The following is a 19,435-nucleotide window of genomic DNA, read 5'->3' as shown; positions in this document are numbered from 1 at the left end:
TGGATCTAGATCTCCCTTGAGCTGCACTGGCTTGGCTGGCAATGATCTCAGCCTACTTGGATGCCAATTACCTTGAGTTGATAAAAGATAAAGTGGTGATCTTTTGCTGATTTGAGGAGTTAAGGAGGTGAAAAAACTCCTAGAATATCTCTTTCTTGTTTACTTCGAGATCTTGCACTCAAATTATCTCAAAATTGCTTCAATTCCTGCATTTAACACACATTAGGCCACATGACATAACAACACATCTTTTACTCCTCACACTAAGCATAATATAACAAAATATGTAGATAAATGTGAGAAAAAGATAATTTAATAAGTTGTAGGATGGAATTGTGACCCTTATGATATACCTATTGATGAGCCTCATCATCACCCCATATTGAAATTGTTTCTCACCCTCTGAGCAACTCAATCATCTATGTCCATGTCTTTCATGGCCCTGGTGGCCTCTTTGACATCTCAAGGTTCTGCAAATGGTGTGCCCTCCTGAGGATAGAAGCCTCCATCCTTTGTTGAAAATAGCAACAAGAAATGATAAAAATAGAATCCGGAATATTCCAATTTAATTTGTCCTTGAATTAAATTGTGCATTTTGAATTTAGTCTTAACAACTACTTGGAAAAGATTAATTAATTCATCTTGAATTAACTAGTTGGAGAAATTCAAGTTAGAAGTATTTCTGAAGTCATGCAAGAGTTATCCCTTTGATTAAGGCAATAAGATTGAGTTATTCCTTAAATCAAGGAGATAAGGTTGAGTTATATTTGAGTTGTAATTAGTTAACTTAGTTTACTGAGTTAAGTCCAGTTAAATTAGTTCCAAACTGTTTGTGGAATTAATAGAGAGTTATCAGTCAGTTGATGCATGCATGCAACTAGTGCTACTCAGTTAACTGAAGATTCTCTCATCAGAAAATCATGCATGTCTATTCTAAGAAAGACCCAGTTGAGTTAAATGTGAAGGACAGTGTATTATCAATTGCATATGTTTGCCAATATAGGAAACCAATGCATGCAGTCAAGGTAAGGTTCCTTGAGGATTGCATAGTTCTGATAGGGTGTGAGATCAGTTTTGGAGGATCAGTGTTCCACTTAGTTGAGAGTCTTCCACTTGGTAACAGGGGGATCACCCAGGAGAAAATGCGCAAGGAAATAGGAGGCTTGGAGGGCAGAGGAGAAGGCTTGTGAGAAGTCTTGATTTCCTGTCAGCATCTGTGAGGATTGTACTGAGAGCTAAGGCTTTGTATGATTCTTATGTATTTCCACCTTGTATGATAATACAGATAGTGGGGTTTTTAGCTGAGGCTTTCCCCTGAGTATTTTCTATGTTTCATGTGTATTGATTCTTCTTCTTATGGTTATATTGTTCAGCTCTGATTCAGATAGATCTTTAAGCTTCCGCAAAGCAAATTGATAGTAGAAGTAGATTATGGTATTTTGCTTTGGTATATTGCAATATCGGGTTAACCTACACATATTTTCTACATGGTCTCAGAGGGAGATCTGTAGAGAGAATTTCTACATGGTATCAGGGCCAAGTTTATCGGAGTTGTGCACAGTATACTAAGAAAAGAATTCGAAGTTTGAAGTTCGGGGTTGCAGGTGCAAATCGAATTCATATCATACTTCAAGGTTAGCCAATGGCGTTCTATGGCTTGAGGCTCAATTATGCCTTAGAAGGCAGCTCGAATTACATAGCATGGAAAGATAGTATGGAGGTTGTATTAGAAGATAATGGTTTGAAGGATTTCATTGATCAAGAAATCCAAAATCCAGCTTCAACTAATGCACAAGAATTGGCTGAGTGGAAGAAGTGTGTGGTGAGGGCGAGACAGATCATCCTTGAGGGAGTTCGAGACCATATTTTCTCGAGTCTCCATGGGAAGGATACTCCATATTCAATGTGGAAGACATTGAAAGACCTCTACCAGAACATTAGTGACTAGAGGAAATTGGCGCTCAAGGATAAGCTTCGAAGAATCAAGATGGACAAGGGTGATACTACTTCCACATATCTAAACAAGCTCACCACCTACAGAGATGAACCTGGAAGTGTGGGAATAACTACTGTCGATGATGATATGGTAAGCCTCACTCTCCTTGGCCTTCCAAAGAGCTAGAATAGCTACCAGGACTCTGTGAATGGAAGGGAGAAACTGCTGGATTGGGAACGACTGTGGTCAGATCTCATGCAGGAGGAGATTAGGAGGAGCACACAAGATGGTTCTTCATCCAAGAATGATGATGAAGAAAATTTGGCCTTAGCAAGTAAGGAAAGTAAAGGGAAGGGGAAGGTGTCCCATTCCGAATCGAATTTTCTCATGGAGAGAAGAAGGGTGACAAGTCTAAAGTGAGATTCTTTAACTGTCATGAGATGGGACATTATGCAACTAATTTCCCATCGAAGAAGTCCAAGAAGGGATCCTCTGAAGGATCAGAAGGTGAGGCATTAGCCTCTCAGTTCGAAATGGACTTTACTCTCATCACATGCATGGTGTCATCGATGATGGATTATGGTTGGTATCTTGATAGTGGAGCCTCATTCGACATGACCAGTGATAAAATTTTATTCAGTTCCTTGGAGGAGAAAGACCTTAAGATGAGCATAGAGATGGGTGACGATGGAAGGTATAGTGTTTTAGGAGTAGGCACGGTTGCTTTTCAGAGGGAGCATGGAGATCCTATCACCTTGACAGATGTGAAGTATGTGCCTGGACTGAATAAGAACTTGATATCTGTCACGGTATTGGAAGACCATGGCTATGATGTGTTTACTAGTAAGGGAAAGGTTTTCCTTAGACACATCACCACGAGACAGGTGAAACAGATTGGTTCACGGGTTAAGAACATGTATGCTCTTAAGTTTCAATATGCATGCAAAGCCTTGAGGAGCAATGAAAATGTTAGAGACTTGGTGGTTGAGAGGGAGAGTAAATTACCTCTAAACATGCATCCCCAGAAGAAGTCTCAGACAATTGTGGAGGAGCCACAATTGGAGAAGCAGAGAGTAGACCGGGTGGAGGCATCTAGTCATGCAGAGATCTCCATTAGGGAGAAATTTCGAGCCAGGTGGGCAGAGGGATCACATGTAGCCATACCTCTAGGTGTGAGGTGGGGCGATGTGAAGTGATAGTCCCAAGAAGGCTGAAATTGGGCACGGTCCATTGAAAGGTTTTATCTCATGGATCGTACCTTGCTACGGGAGCCCAAAGTACATAGTAGAAGGGGGAATCAGTGGGATTGATGTAGTCAGAGATCAAAGTGACAGAGGCTAGAGCAGTCAGATACTAAAGAGTGCATAGAAGGATTGACAACAGTGCAGAAAGGCGGAGTCAGCAGAAGCGCAAAGTTTTCAGTTGATAGAGGTAATAGCAGTCAGAGACTTTGATGACAGATGCATCATACTAATTTAGCTTGGATATTTTCTTTTGTTTCTGGAGTTGCTAGAGAAACAACACTATAGAGAAGTGTTGCATGCATGACATTCCAAAGGTTTAGGATCAAGATCGAGTTGAATTCCTTTCTTGTTGAGAGGGAGTGTTGAAATAGCAACAAGAAATGATAAAAATAGAATCCAAAATATTCCAATTTAATTTGTCCTTGAATTAAATTGTGAATTTCGAATTTAGTCTTAATAGCTGCTTGGAAAAGATTAATTAATTCATCTTGAATTAACTAGTTGGAGAAATTCAAGTTAGAAGTCTTTCCGAAGTCATGCAATAGTTATCCCTCTGATTAAGGAGATAAGATTTAGTTATTCCTTAAATCAAGGAGATAAGGTTAAGTTATATTTGAGTTGTAATTAGTTAACTCAATTTACTGAGTTAAGTCCAGTTAAATTAGTTCCAAACTATTTGTGGAATTAATAGAGAGTTATCAATCAGTTGATGCATGCATGCATAAAACTAGTGCTACTTAGTTAACTGAAGATTCTCTCATCAGAAACTCATGCATGTCTATTCTGAGAAAGACCCAGTTGAGTTAAATGTCAAGGATAGTGTACTATTAGTTGCATATGTTTGTTTATAAAGGAAATGAATGCATGCAGTCAAGGTAAGATTCCTTGAGGATTGCGCAGTTCTGACAGGGTGTGAGATCAGTTTTGGAGGATCAGTGTTCCACTTGGTTGAGAGTCTTCCACTTGGTAATAGGACGATCACCCAGGAGAAACCGTGCAAGGAAATAAGAGGCTTGGAGGGGAGAGGAGAAGGCTTGTGAGAAGTCTTAATTTCTTGTGAGCATCTGTGAGGATTATACTGAGAGCTGGCTAGCTATGAGAGCTAAGGCTTTGCATGATTCTTATGTATTTCCACCTTTTATGATAATACAGATAGTGGGGATTTTTGTTAAGGCTTTCCCATGAGTATTTTTCTGTGTTTCATGTGTATTGATTCTTCTTCTTATGGTTATATTGTTTACCTCTGATTCAACTAGATCTTTAAGCTTCTGCAAAGCAAATTGATAGTAGAAGTAGATTATAGTATTTTGCTTTGGTATATTGCATTATCAGATTAACCTACAACAAATTTTCTACATGGTCTCAAAGGGAGATCTGTAGAGAGAATTTCTACATCCTTCTCTATGTTTGCCCACTTCTTCCTTTCCTCTTCTTCATTCGTTCCTTCTTGTAAACCCAACATCAAAGGTGGAATGAGCCTGAGTCCAATCCAGTTGATCTCTAATCTTTGCATGGCCCTTTTGTATAAATGGTGGCTTGTTGGGGCCTGACCAGGTTCAGAGTTAATTAGCCAAACAAATCTAGGTACAAATGGCCCTTTCGGCAACAGTCTGCGGAGTGCGAACTGAGGTCTCACCCCAAGTAGTATGGGAGGGTGCTAGATCCCGGTTTTTGCACCCAAGAGATGTTTGATGAGGTCAAATGGTCTGAGGTTTGACCTTGCACGCAGCTCGCCTCGCGCACTTTCCCGTACCTCGCTGCTTGATATTTGGCCTTCGCGCAGCACTTACTTAAGGCTAAACGTCGCGCTCTGTGTTATTTCCCAAGATCTTACTTGTATTGTACGATGTTAGTTAGTTGAGTGCTTTAAGTTATATTCAACGGAATAAACCATTCATAAAGATGCGCACAGAAAATAAACCATATAATTCCATATTATATCAATCAAGTATTAACCCAAAAACTGACCCACAGAATTATAACCAAACTTCTCTTTATTAATTCCTTCCTCGGTTACATACTCGACTCCACCCTGCGCACTCAGCTGCAGGGGTCCGCACACTCAACTGTGGACTACTAGGCCTCTACGCACTCAGCTGCAAAGCCTTGTCCTACTCTACGACCCAAAGACACACTTACACACTTAGACTCAATCTTATGCCTTCATATTATCCTTCATCCATTCATTGTCTATTACAACTTAGAGCATTGCTCTATTTATACAATCTTATGGTCCGCGGACCATGGGTAGGCCGGCATTACATTGCAAGACTAGGGTGGACAACCCTATGACTCTGTCATACTTTCGTGCTTCGCACCCGTAATTCGCGGAGCTTTACAACAAGATTCGATAAAAACTTGGGCTTTATGCCCCTAAACATGCCTTGGGGAGGATTCCATGCCCAACATGCCCCCAACACAAACATCGTGACTTGCCCTCAAGTCACTCGGTCGGCACAACAATCTTTGTGTGGAGTCCTGCCAACTGTTCTCGAGATGCGCGGAGGTCTGCAACGCACTGAGCTACTATTTGTTGAACTTGCTACATACGCTCTTCCGAGACCTCTGTGTTAGGAGTGCATCCCTACCTCAATATGTACATCCCCTGCATGTGGACGAGCTTGCCTTCGATATCTGCTATGATGGTGAAGGCTTCGTCGATCTAAAGCTAAACGCGCACTTTTAGGATTTCTTCCTTGTTCTCTGTCGTGTCCACCTGTTCTTTCAGCGCCTTGGCCTGCTGTATCCTCGCAAGCCTCTGAGTGAGGACCACCGTCCGCACAGTACCCAAGACACTGTCATATTGTTGTTGGAGTTCGCACACCTCTGTCTCTAAGTGTTGGATATCGGAGTCCTCCTACAGAGTTGTGAGAACTACAAGTGATTCTTCTAACATGCTGGTGCAGTGTCACACTACACCTCCATTTTCCTCCAATCCCGCTGTGATAGCGCTAGCGTGCTTTTCCTTGACTTCCGGGGGAGTGGATGGCTGCATCTTTAACCGCAACTCTGCAATCTGAAGGTTCAGCTCCAACTGAACCTTTGCCGTTTCTTCCTTTACCTCACGGAACGCTGCTGCTAACCTGTGGATCTGCACCTTCGCTGGTATGACTGCTGGGATGGCCAGCTTTGGGACACTTTTGCTAGCGTTGTCTATCACCTGTACCAACTATTGATTCTGCAATACCAATTCGTCGTGCTGCAAGATGATTTGTTCCATATTTATCTTTTGTTCATTGAGAACTTGGAGTGCGCGACTCTCCCTAGCTCGCAGCTCTGCAGTTATCCCATCATGCAGCCCATATAAGGTCTCGCGTGGAAGTGTAGCTAGATTGAGGCCATGACCTTTCAGCGTGCTAAGTGAAGTCCTATCAGCCACATTTGATGGTACTAGTGCCCCTTTCGGCAGCATTATGGTGTTCATCATCCGTGCGCGCAACATCTGTTTTGCTGCTGTTGAGCCAGTTGCAAGGTCGGTCGAGAGGGTACCAACTTGAGGGAGGCACACTTGTAATTCTTGCAGTTGCGCTCTGAGGCCCCCCAACACAGTATGGTTCTCCTGCATGAAATCTTGGAGAGCCTCAAAGGTGACATTGCGTACTGTCTTGCCGATGTCATGTAGATCACCCTTGGTCAGGGTGATTGGGTTAATGGACAACTTCTAAGCCTTGCTCTTCTTAGACAACCCTTCCCGCTTTGTTGGGTGTTGGTGCTTCAGCTGTGTTGACGCAGTTTGTGGGTCCACGCCTTCCTCTTGGTCTCTGCTTCCTCTGCTTCTTGTCCCTATGTTGTTTGGTCCATGCCTACCTTTGCAGCTGCCTCCTGCACTACTGCTACTGCTACAGCCTTCTCCTATTCGACTGTTATCTGTGTCGTGTCTCACGTCATCCGTACTTCTGCTATCACTGCCTCCTTCATTCGTTTCTTGTCCAACTGTATGATGTGCAGCTTGGTCTCGTCTTTCTTTCTTTGTGCCACCAATCCTTTGATCTCTGTGAGGTTTGGGGCACACCACTCTGGCGGTCATGCCTCCAGGGCATTGAAAATGGCATCATCCGTGGCTACAAAGGGTAACTTTTTCCACTGCTTCGTCAGGTCCTTCCGTGCCCTAATATATATGTTATGCATGTCTGCCTTAAGTTCTGCGAAGCTCTGCAGACTGTTGTAAACTGTGGGTGACAACTGTGGCTTATGGTTGATCCACATCCTGAGGTCCATCTCCATGAGCACCCAGAAGATCTTGCAGTTGTGAACCCTTTCAGCATTCTTCATGGCCTAGAGTGAAGCGTACTTCGTGGCCTCCAGTAAATCTCTATCAATTACCGGGAATTGACTATCCTCTGGTAATTCCATAGCTACAAGCACTATGGATAGCAACATCAATGCATAGTGGAACATTTTACCCTATTCTTGGGCTTCGCAACAATTCTCTAAAAACTTTGTGCAGAGGAATTCAGACCAGTTAAATTGGACCCCCTCCATGCACTGCTCAGCTAGTGCGACCACCAGCACAAGTACCTCGTCCACGCGACACTTGCACATAACTTTCCCTGCCAAGATTTGGGTTGCCACACGTACTGCTTTGTCCTTGATGCTGGAAATGGCGTATCCCCTTTTCTTCTTCTCCAGCTTGAAGTTTTTATTTATGGCATCCACGATGGCAAAATCATTGCCCTTTCCTTCCGATATCGCTGCAAGGTCCTCCCCTTTGCATGGAAGCTGGGAGATGTGATGGATCAAGTCTGCCGTGATGGGGATGGGATCCTCCAGCCATAATCACCCATCATGCACCAGCAGAGCAACTTCCTGATGAAGAAAAGGGTTATTCGGGTGCAGTGGAAATGTGGCACCTAGAGTAGGTTCAGCAGTCCGGCCTTTTCCACTCCACGCAACCACTTCCGCGGTTCTAATGCTATCACCCCCCCATGATGTTTTGCTTCATGAGGTTGTCGGTCTCAAGATGAGGGAACTTCTCATGGTTAGCAAGGTCCTAGTCTTCGAATTTCAGGCTCAACACGTAGCCCAGTTTTGTACCTTCAAACATAATGCCATCCGGGAGGAGCGGGGTCTGGAGTGAGCTCTTGGACTCGTCCAGGTCCTTGGGTACTTTCACCTTCCCTTTTCGTGGGGGTACATAGGAGGGCATTTTTGTTGTAGCTTGCGTAGGATAAGTATCCACCTCTATGCCTTCATCCTCTTCTTCGGTGCCCATTAGCTCTTGTAGGTATATTTCTTCTTCATCAATCTCCACGGTAACCTCTTTTCCCTTCTCTTCCATGGTTAATTTGGTGCGCAAGGGCTTCCGTGGGGACACACGTACAGGAATCATTGCTTGTTTGTCCTTCTTGGGTTGTGGCATACACGATGACTTCGGAATTTCTACCACAATTCCAGCACCTGCGGGGCATCCCCTGCAACCAGGGCCTGCACGGCCTCATCAGCGGATATTCCTGTTATCTCCATAACATCCCTAGTGGTTGTCATTGTATTCGTCTAGAAATCTAGCCCTCGTGAACTTAGGGGCTCAATCAACACTCGACGCATGACAATCAGGGTTCTATTCGATCGCTCAATTCGCAAAAGGCCAAGTGTTGTTTGCTGGGTAGCCCTCTGTATTTTATAGCACCTTTGGAATTTGAATTCGACTGTTCCCCCCAACTCCGGTCCATTAATGCTCCCTTGGTGGCAGATTTTCCCAGATTTTTCCCATAAATCGCATCTTAAATGCCTACCGCCCGCTCCATTTGGCCTCAAGTCGAGCATCCCATCATGAATAGTGACTTCAACGGTCACTTTCTGGCCAACCTGCACAGCAGCACAACCCCCCTTGCGCAGTCGCGAACCTTGTGGAACTTTTTTCTACGTGCACCTCCATTATCGCGCAGCTCCAGGGCAAAATAGTTTATAGTCCCGCGCTCCCTTCCAACTTCCTGTAGTACTAAGACTGTCCTCCCTTCGGCTAGTCAAGTGGTTGCACCACCCGTGAAAAGTTCCACCCTATCGTTCATCGCGGTTCCTGGAGAATCTGCCCCTTTTGTTGTTATGGTCGGCATCGTGCACTTTATTATTTGTAATGCGCTGCTGCAGTCTCTATGCTTAGTAATATGTGGTTTAAGCCGAGGCATCAGACTGATCAATTTGTGGCAATAGGCCTCAAACCTATCAGCGGGGTCCTGCGCACCCTGTTTTGGCATCCTGGTCTTCTTATCGAGAAAATAATTCTTTATCTCGTTTTCCAGTTTCTTGACATCTTCTTCTATCAGTGCGCTCTTCCTCCTTAATCACACACTTTCCTTCTCAAGGTCTTGGAGCCTGAAATTTCCCTGCTGGACTTCTTCCCCAACTCCCAAGCGTTTGGCTTCTTTCGTCTGTGTGAGCCCTCCCTTCAAGGCGTCATGGATTGTCATAGTTACTAGTGCTATCCTGCGTGGACTAGACAGTTGCTGCTTCATGGGGGCTCTCGTGGTTGCCTCATATTCCAACCTGAGAGGCACCTGCGCCATCAAGCTCTTGTACGCAGTCCTGTAATCCCATAAAATCGTTGGTACGCATAGGTCCCAGTCAGTTCATTTTGCATCGTAGGCCTTGTTCAACACTTCGCATACTTTGTTAATGGCTTCAGTGTGCATGTCTTTCGGCACACTGGTTTCTTCCATACTCCCTAGTTCCAACCAGAGGGGTCATTTGCGCCATTGCCTTACTCGCACCTGCTTACTGATCTTATTTCTTATTGCCCCAAATGTTGGTTTCCACCTGGACAAGTGGGAGCGTAGGTTGGTTTGTCAAACAATCCCGCTATGAGTCACCTTGGTAGCTTCCCGAACCATGTGTGCATCATCCTTCTGCATTCGCACCAGTCCTCAAAACTTTGTTGATGCGTACCCCACCATTTTGCGGGTGTAGCGTGCAATTCCCACTTTATTACGTCGAAACGGTGCTATTCGAGTACTTCTATTTCAAATTTGGTCAGGAAGTCATCTATCTCGCTCAACCCATCATACATAGGGAAATCTCTTACCTCTATTGCTAGGCAGCGTAGCGATCTCATCATCATGCTACAATTGAGCATGGTTACTTCATGTAATTGATTCTGTCACCGTTCCATCTCTTCATCAGAGTCTGATGTGCAGGAGCTTTCATGCTCCCAAGAGACTCAGCCATCCGTAGTTGGTTTTACCTGATCCTGCTCTCGTGTAGTTATCTTATAGATGCAGTCCAAATCTTCGTCACTGTCGTGGTCGTGCACTGGCTCTGTGTAGCGCAATCCTTCTGCAGGGTCTAAAGGTACCACTACACATAGTGATTTTTTCTCAAAAATCAGCTTGTGCTTCTTTAGATTTATCACTCCATTCATGTTAGTGGCCCAATCTATTCCCAATAGCATGGGATAGGGATTATTGTCATCAACAATCTCTATTACTTCAAAATCTGCAAGCACACTCACTCCTTTGATATCTACTTTAATTCCCTGCAATCTCCCCATAGGTAGGATCTTTTGCTAATTCGCCATTCTTAGCTAGATAGGAGACCATTGTAAAGGAGGCCTACCCATGTGCTCCCACATCTGCTTTGGCAGGAAGTTCGTGTCCAGCCCTAGATCCAGAATCACTTGATCCATTTCATATTCCCCAATTTGCGCAGTCACTCTCATCTCCCTTCCCGTTCACGTCGTGTGATTCTCGAGCTTTCGGACTACGCGCGGTTCTCCTGGCGTGGTCCCAGCACATCTGGTGATGAGTTCTTGCAGTCCCTTCATAGTCTTGGTATCGCGCAGTAGCTTCATGCATGTATCCAAGAATGTAGTGAGAATTGATGGGTCCATTTCTGGTTCTAGTCTGTCTTTACCTCCTGAAGTGGAAGCATCCACGAAGCTCTTCTTAGCTTCCATGAATGTATCCTTAGTGTGCTCTAAATCAAATTCTGGTTCTTTTGTTGGAGCCTTGTGAACCCAAGAACTCTCTTCGGGCTGCTTATCTTTGTCAACACCCGTCGTGATACAACTTCGAAGCACGATATTTATGTTCAGGTCCTCCTCACATGGCTCAGATCTCATCATTTGCAGATTCTGCGCGAGAGGAGGTTGAAGTGTTCCCTTATTGTGTAGCCTTGCTATTAGTGTGGGACAATCCTCTGCCTCATGGTCAAACATTGTGCAATACACACATGAGGGCTGCATTGGATTTGTGCAATCGCGAGCATAATTTCCCGGCCCTCCGCAGTTGTAACATATTAGTTGTCTGTGACCTCTTTCGGGTCCCATTCCACCTCAACCTCATCCACGCCCTTAAAATATAGTGTGTGCCATCCCTGCATTTTGATCGAGGGCCCGTGTTTCGGTCTGAACTCTGTAGGTAGGAGTCCAATCCATCATTAGTTCATAACTTCTATAGGTGCACCCATCATGGCCTACTAATCTGCAGAAATTACAGAACAACTACTGGGAGTTATGTGTATACTTCTGTAATAGATGGCAGTTATCTATAACATGCTTCCCTCCTATCTGACAAATCATGCACCATAGTGTAGGTGTTGTGCTTGGTCTTGCTTGTGCCTCTGGTCTCAATGGCATTGGTCCTCCTCTCGCCAGGTAATTCGCGAACACTGGACAGTGGTCCTTATCATGTCCCTCGCCTTTGCACTTTACACACCATACCTCCTCGCGTGCTTTTGGGCAAGCTATCCTGTCTTGTTTCAAACTCTGCATTTCCAGGCACAAGTTATACAACTGCGCGTGAATCTGCTGAACTCCCCAGTTAGTGTCTTACATTGGGGTTTCATGCATGAATCTTCCAGTCCAACCAATTTTCAATTCCTTTCTTTGTTGGATTCCAGTGATCCGACATCAGACATCTCTTATGTAGATCTCAATCCCGGAAACAGAACCATTTGTTGGCTTGTTGGGGCCTGACCCAGGTTCAGAGTTAATTAGCCAAACAAATCTCAGTACTACTGGCCCTTTAGGCAATAGTCCGTGGAGCGCGGACTAAGGTCTCACCCAAAGTAGTATGGGAGGGTGCTAGAACCCAGTTTCCTCACCTTGGAGATGTCTGATGAGGTCAATCGGTCTAAGGTTTGACCCTACGCGCAACTCGCCTCACACACTTTACCGTACCTCTCTGTTTGATATTCAGCCTTCGCGTAGCCCTTACTCAAGGCTGAACACCGTGCTCTGTGTTATTACCCAAGATCTTACTTGTATTCTCCAATGTTAGTTAGTTGAGTGCTTTAAGTTATATTCAACACCATAAAACATTCATAAAGATGTGCACAATAAATAAACCGTATAATGGCATATTATATCAATCAAGTATTAACCCAAAAACAAACCCATAGAATTATAACCAAACTTCTCTTTATTAATTCCTTCCTCGATTACAAACTCGACTCCGCCCTGCGCACTCAGCTGTAGGGGTCCGCGCACTCAGCTGCAAACTACTAGGCCTCTGCACACTCAGCTGTAGAGCCTTCTCCTACTCTACGACCCAAAGACACACTTACACACTTAGACTCAATCTTATGCCTTCATCTTATCCTTCATCCATTCATTTTCTATTACAACTTAGAACCTTTCTCTATTTATACAATCCCATGGTCTGCGGACCATGGGTAGGACGACATTACATTACAAGACTAGGGCAGACAACCCTATGACTCTATCATACTTTCGCGCCTCACACCCGCATTTCGCAGAGCTTTACAACAAGATTCGGTCAAAACTTGGGCTTTAAGCCCCAAAACATGCCTTGGGGGGATTCCATGCCCAAATATAGGGGTGTTCTTTCTAATGCATTCCTCAATCGTTCAAGAGAGTGATACTCTCTGATTTGGAGACTATGTGGCAAGGCATTCCATCTTCTCTGACATGCTTGTTGGATCTTTGTCCCTAACAACCTGAGAGTGTCCTCAAACTGGGAGATGGCCTACTCTTGAGTGTCAAGGTATCTAGGTGCTAGCTTGGCATCGTTGGAGATGATTTTTATGCAACCAACTCACAAAATAGAAGAACAGATAGGTCAATGACTTCAAAATAAGCCTCTTCGAGGGGTCAACCTCCTTTACATTAAACAACTGAACAATTCTTGGATGATTCAAATGACAAATCCTCCTTTCTATATATAGGAGTCTAAGGGGTCACAATATTATCAAATCCGACATAACAATAATAACATAAGGGCACAACAATAACAATAAGGGGTTACAATGATAATAGTAATGGGCGAATCACTAGTATTATAGGTACCTAACATGACCCTCTCCTTCAAAAAAGTGTTGTCCTCAACGCCTGAGTAGTTATGGATGCTTCTGTATAAAATTCTCGTCCTCCCATGTGGAATCCTCAGTGGGTAAGATCTTCCACTTGATGAGATGCTCTAAAACTAATCAATTTCATAGTTGTCGAGTTCTTGTTTCTGTGACTGCTTCAAGTTCCAATATGATTTTTCCTTCCTCATCAAGTTCTGGCAATATTGTTTGAACTGGGAGCTTGTCACTTATAACCTTCTTTAAGCATGAAACATGGAAAACTGGGTGCACTCAAGAAGGTGCATGAAGCTCCAATTTGTATGACATAGTACCAATATTTTGCAACACCTTGTATGGACAATAATACTTTGGTGATAATTTATTATCCTTATTAGCTTGCTTGAGGGACATTTGTTTGTATGGTTGTAGCTGTAGAAATACCTAGTCACCTACATCAAAACTTCTTTCACTGTGATGTTGATCTTCCTATTGTTTCATTCTATTCTACACCAAAGTGAGGTTATCCTTTAAGAGCTGGAGAACCTGTTGTTGATGCTCAATGTGATCTTCCACTGCTTGAACCTTAGAATTTTATCTTAAAGATGTTGTGATGGACGATGGATGATATCCATAAAGTGCCATAAATGGGGTCATTTTTGCTGCAGTATGGAAGGAATTTTTATACCATCATTCAGCCAGAGGCAACCACTTGACCCGTTGTGTTTGTTTATCAGATGCAAAGAAACGAAGATATCCTTCCAATCATTTGATCGATATCTTAGTTTTCCCATCAGATTGAGGATGATAAGATGAACTATGAGCTAACTAAGTACCCAGACAAGAAAATAACTCAGTCCAAAAATTTGTACTGAAAATGTGATCTCTGTCACTTACAATAATCTTTGGGCTTACATGTAGCTTTTGAATTGTTTCCATAATTGCAGTAGCAACTATACGGGATTGAAATGGATGAGATAATGTACAAAAGTGTGCATACTTGGTAAGTTTTTCAACTACCACCATGATGACACTCTTTCCTTTGGACTTGGTTAAACTTGTGATAAAATCTATTGAAACCTCCTCCAAATGTTGACTTGGAATGGATAAAGGTTGTAACAGACCTGGGGTCTTAATTACCTCAACTTTATTTTGTTGGCAAACCAAACATTCCACCACAAACCTTTGAATATCAGATTTAAGGTCATCCCAAAAAAATTCCTTCTTAACCCTATGGTAAGTGTTTAAAAATCCTGAGTGCCCTCCTAAGGGAGAGGTGTGCAATTCCAGAGGAATTTTTTGTTTGAGTTGGGAATTCTTACAGACGTATAAACGACCTTTGTACCATAATGAATCATATTTCCAGCTAAATGTTTCAGATGTGCTCGGATCTTGCTGCAACTTTTGAATGAGTTCCCACACTTCTTCATCATTATTCCATTCATCCCTTGTTTTGTTTATCCAATCTAGTTGGATGATAGAGATGGCACAAAGCAATGTTTTCACATCCTCATCCTTCTTGAGAGTGCATCTACAAAAACATTTTGCTTCCCTTTTTTATAAATGATTTCAAAGTCATAACCCAACATCTTTATGACCCATTTTTGCTACAATTCTGAAGATAATCTTTATTCTAAAACGTATTTAAGACTATCATGATCCTTTTTTACCTTGAAGTGTCTTCCCGTTAGGTAAGGTTGCCATTTCTTAAGTGCATGTAGTATTTGCCAATATTTCCTTCTCATAAATAGCTTTTTGTAAATACTTTCCTTTGATTAGACAACTATCAAAAGCAATGGTTCTTTCTTCTTGCATTAAAACAATGCCAATTCCATTTCCCGAGGCATCACATTCCACAATAAAGGTTTTTGTGAACTCTAGTGTAGCTAAGACTGGTGCTTGGCACATTGTATCTTTAAGATATTTAGTAATGTATCTTTTTGAAGTCCAAGAAAATGTATCTTTCTCCAGTAATGTCATTAGAGGTGCTGCTATTTTCCCACAATTCTTAACAAAATTGCGATAATACCTTGTCAGCCTGATAAATCCTCGCAGATGCTTTATGGATGTGGGGATTTTCCATTCCTTAATGGCTTTAATTTTTCTAGGGTCTACCTTAACACCTTCATGAGATATAATATGACCCAAATATTCCACCTCCTGTACTCCAAAGAAACATTTGGAGGTTTTTGCATATAATTATTTCTCCTCCAATAGTTTGAGCACCTATCAACATGTTGAACATGATCATTCCAAGACTTGTTGTAGATTAGTTTATCATAAAAAAATTCTAACACAAATTTTCTAAGGAAGGGTTTGAAAATGGAATTCATCAAACCTTGAAATGTTGAAGGTGAATTGGTAAGGCCAAAAGGCATGACCAAAAATTAATAATGACCCTCATGAGTTCTAAATGTTATTTTTGGAATGTCTTCAGTCTTCATTATGATTTGATGATATCCTGAACGAAGATCCAACTTGGTGAAGTAAATTGCTCCATGTAATTAAAGGAATGGGAAATTTATCTTTAAAAGTGATCTTGTTGAGATACCTATAATCCGGAAACATGCACCATGATCCATCCTTCTTATGCACCAATACTACTAGAGCAGAGAAAGAACTATGACTAGGTTGAATTATTCCAGCCTCTAGTATTTTTGCAACCATACGTTCAATTTCAATATTTTGGCGATAGGGATATCTTTAAGGCCTGATGTTTGGAGGAACACTCACTAGAATCAAATGAATAGCATGATCATGATCACGAATAGGTGGGAGGCCTTTGGGAGTCTCAAACACCTTGGAATGCTCATCCAAGACTTTTTGGAGATATGGAGAAACAGATTATTTCAATGTGGGAACTTCTAGTGAACATAATTGTGCAATTACACCCCATTGTTCTTTCTTTAGAATCTTCGTCACGTCATTAGATCTGATTAGCTTTCTCGGATTCCCTATGATACCACTTAATTCAAATTCCTTTCCTTCCCAACAAAATTTCATGAAAATTTCTTGAAAATTAAAAACTATTGTACCCAAAGATTGTAGCCATTGGATTCCTAGTACAACATCAACACCACCCATTGGAATAGAAAGTATAGGACTATTCAATACATATTCTCCCATGGATAGCTTGATATTATGGCACTTTATAGAGCAATTTATGGTTCCTCCATTTGCAACCATCACTTGACACTCTGGTGTTGGATATAGGAAGCAATTCAATTCCTTAGCTATATTACAATGAATAAAATTATGGGTACTACCTGAATCAATCAACACTATTACCTTTTTCTTCTTGATATGTCCTTCCATATTGAGAGTTTGAGGAGTAGTAATTCCTGCCAATGTATTACAATATATTATTGGATTCGTTTATTCTTTCTCTAGGGTTGATTCCTAATGTATATCCTCTTCTTTTGACATTTCTTGTTCCTTTTCTTCCTCCTCTTCACAATCTATTTAAAGTTTTTTTTTCTCAGAACACTTATGACCTTTAGTGTATTTGCTATCACAACTTTAGCAAATACCCTTTGCTTTTTTTTCTTCCAATTGTTGTGGTGTCAACCTTGTAGGTTGTGGAAGGCTAGGGGCAGCAACGCTTCCGTCTTTATAGTTGTGAGTGGTAGGCTTCCTTGTTGCCATAATTTTGCTTCCAATTTTTCTTGCCAACCTGAATGCCTTCTACAATGAATCAGGTTCCCAAAGGTGAACCTCATTTTGGATGTTATCCTTTAAAGTATATATGAAAACATCAATCCTATGCTCTTCTGGAATATCATTTACCCTTATATTCAATTTTTGGAAGTCCTCAATGTGCTCCACCATTGAACCCTTTTGTTTGTTTATGAGAGAAAAGCCATCGATACCATAAAAACTGATTGGTTTCCAAATATAAAGTTACAATGTGTACCTTTTGTGTGTTTTCCACATTATGGAGATCTAAATATTGTTCCATCTGTAGTATCCACATTACAGGATCCTTTCCATCAAACTTCCTCATATCGATCTTTGGAATGTGGTGGGTATTTATTCCAACTTTAGAGTCTATGAAATCATGATTAACATTTCTTTTGTTGTCATCATGAGTTTCCTCTACTATCTTTTTTCCATTAGGAACCCTTTCCTATAGCAACTTTTTCAAACCTTCCTTCAAGCCTTTCACATATTTCTTCAAATCTTCAATGTTTTCATTCTTCGAATCATGATTAACGTTTCTTTTTTTCTCATTATGAGTTTGCTCTACTACCTTTTCGCCATTAGGAAGCCTTTCTTGTAGCAACTTTGTCAAACCTTCCTTCCACCCTTCCACGTCTTTCTTCCAATATTCAATGTTGTCTTTCATACCATTGATGTCATTCTTCAAACCGTCCATCTTAGCTCCTGTTACTTTTTGTGAGAGAGAAATTTGTTGCACTTGATCTCATAATTTTGATATATCATGTTGCATTTCTTCCTCTTCTTCATGTGTCATAGTAGAGCTTTCGGGTTGATTACTAGATGTTGCCATTTTCTTTCTTTAGGGCATCAACTAATGATAATTTTCTTCACTATTCCCTTTTAATCACTTCAAAGTAATTTTTCAAACAAAACTTATGCAAATATTTAAAAAGACTACACACCTTTTTTTTATTTGTTGGAGCTTGATATTGAATCTGGTGTATATCTGAAATTTCAGATCTCCAAGGTTTGAAATTGTGAACTATGGTAGCTCTCTGAGTCCTCTTTCCAAGTCCACCAGTCTGATGTAAATTGTATTCTCCAAGAAAGAGTTATGTTGAATCTCCCAAGATGACCTAATTATACACTTTTTCAATAGAGAGAACTTGTAAGAAGTGCCAAATGTCATTGTTTCAACCTTCAGACCTGAAAGTGATGCACAGAAAACTACAGTCCATCCTCTTTTTGTACCTTCTTACAAAATTTCTATCTGATACTCAGAGAGAAAGTTATGACGATTTTCCCATGGTCAGCTGTTTGGGATGTAATTCGGGATCCTACAAAAACCCTAACTTCCTTGGATCATATCTCCGAAAATATAGTGAGAGAAGTTATGAAATTCAGACCCTAGGGTCATCAAGATTTTGGCTCAAATGGATTTTTTTTAGCTTATGAAACATCATATAAAAAAATTTATAGAGAAAATGCCACGATGACCTTTTTGGAGTAGCAAAACCCTAGAGTCCAAACCTCTGATACCAAATGTTATGCAACCAACTCACAAAAGAGAAGAACATATAGATCAATGACTTCAAAATAAGCCTCTTCGAGGGGGAAACCTCATTTACATTACACAAATGAAAAATTCTTGGATGATTCAAATGACAAAACCTCCTTTCTATATATAGTAGTCTAAGGGGTCACAATATAATCAAAGCCGACATAACAATAATAACATAAGGGAACAACAATAACAATAGTGGGCTTCTATGGGGCACAATAATAAAAATGTGGGGACAACAAGGGCACAACAATAATAATAAGGGGTTACAATGACAATAGTAATGGGGGAATCACTAGTATTATAGGGACCTAACAATGATGTTGTGAGTATTGATTATAGCCATGGGACTTATCTGCTCTGCCCTAATATTGAGGGGTTCTTTTTCTTTCTTTTCCATTACTTTGTTAACCTCCTCAACTCTAGCCTCCTCATGAGTCATCCAAGATGCAAGGGCCATTAGTTGTATGTCTCCCAACTTAGAATTATGATCAAAAACATTGATATCAGTTAAGATGAGCTTGTGTAGGTAAAACTCAACTAATTTGGTTGTGTCTTCTATGCTACTTTGGTCACACAACTTAATGAACTGCTTGTAATCCTGAACTGACATGGATCCATGTTGTGCTAATGTCTTGATTTGGAACTGCATCCATTGTTCTTTGAGGAATAGTGCATAAGACTTGGATGGAAATTTGCACTGTAGTGCCTCCATGGAGAGGCTTGCCATTGTGGCCAGTTGGGTTTCCTTTTCTTGCAATTTCTTCCTCAACCATCTAATTTTTGCCTGTAACT

The sequence above is a fragment of the Pinus tabuliformis genome, chromosome 2_2, assembly GCF_031772625.1.
Source record: "Pinus tabuliformis cultivar Carrire ecotype Pingquan chromosome 2_2, CPIR1, whole genome shotgun sequence".
In the NCBI taxonomy this organism is placed as follows: Eukaryota; Viridiplantae; Streptophyta; class Pinopsida; order Pinales; family Pinaceae; genus Pinus; species Pinus tabuliformis.
This window is presented reverse-complemented; position numbering follows the sequence as displayed.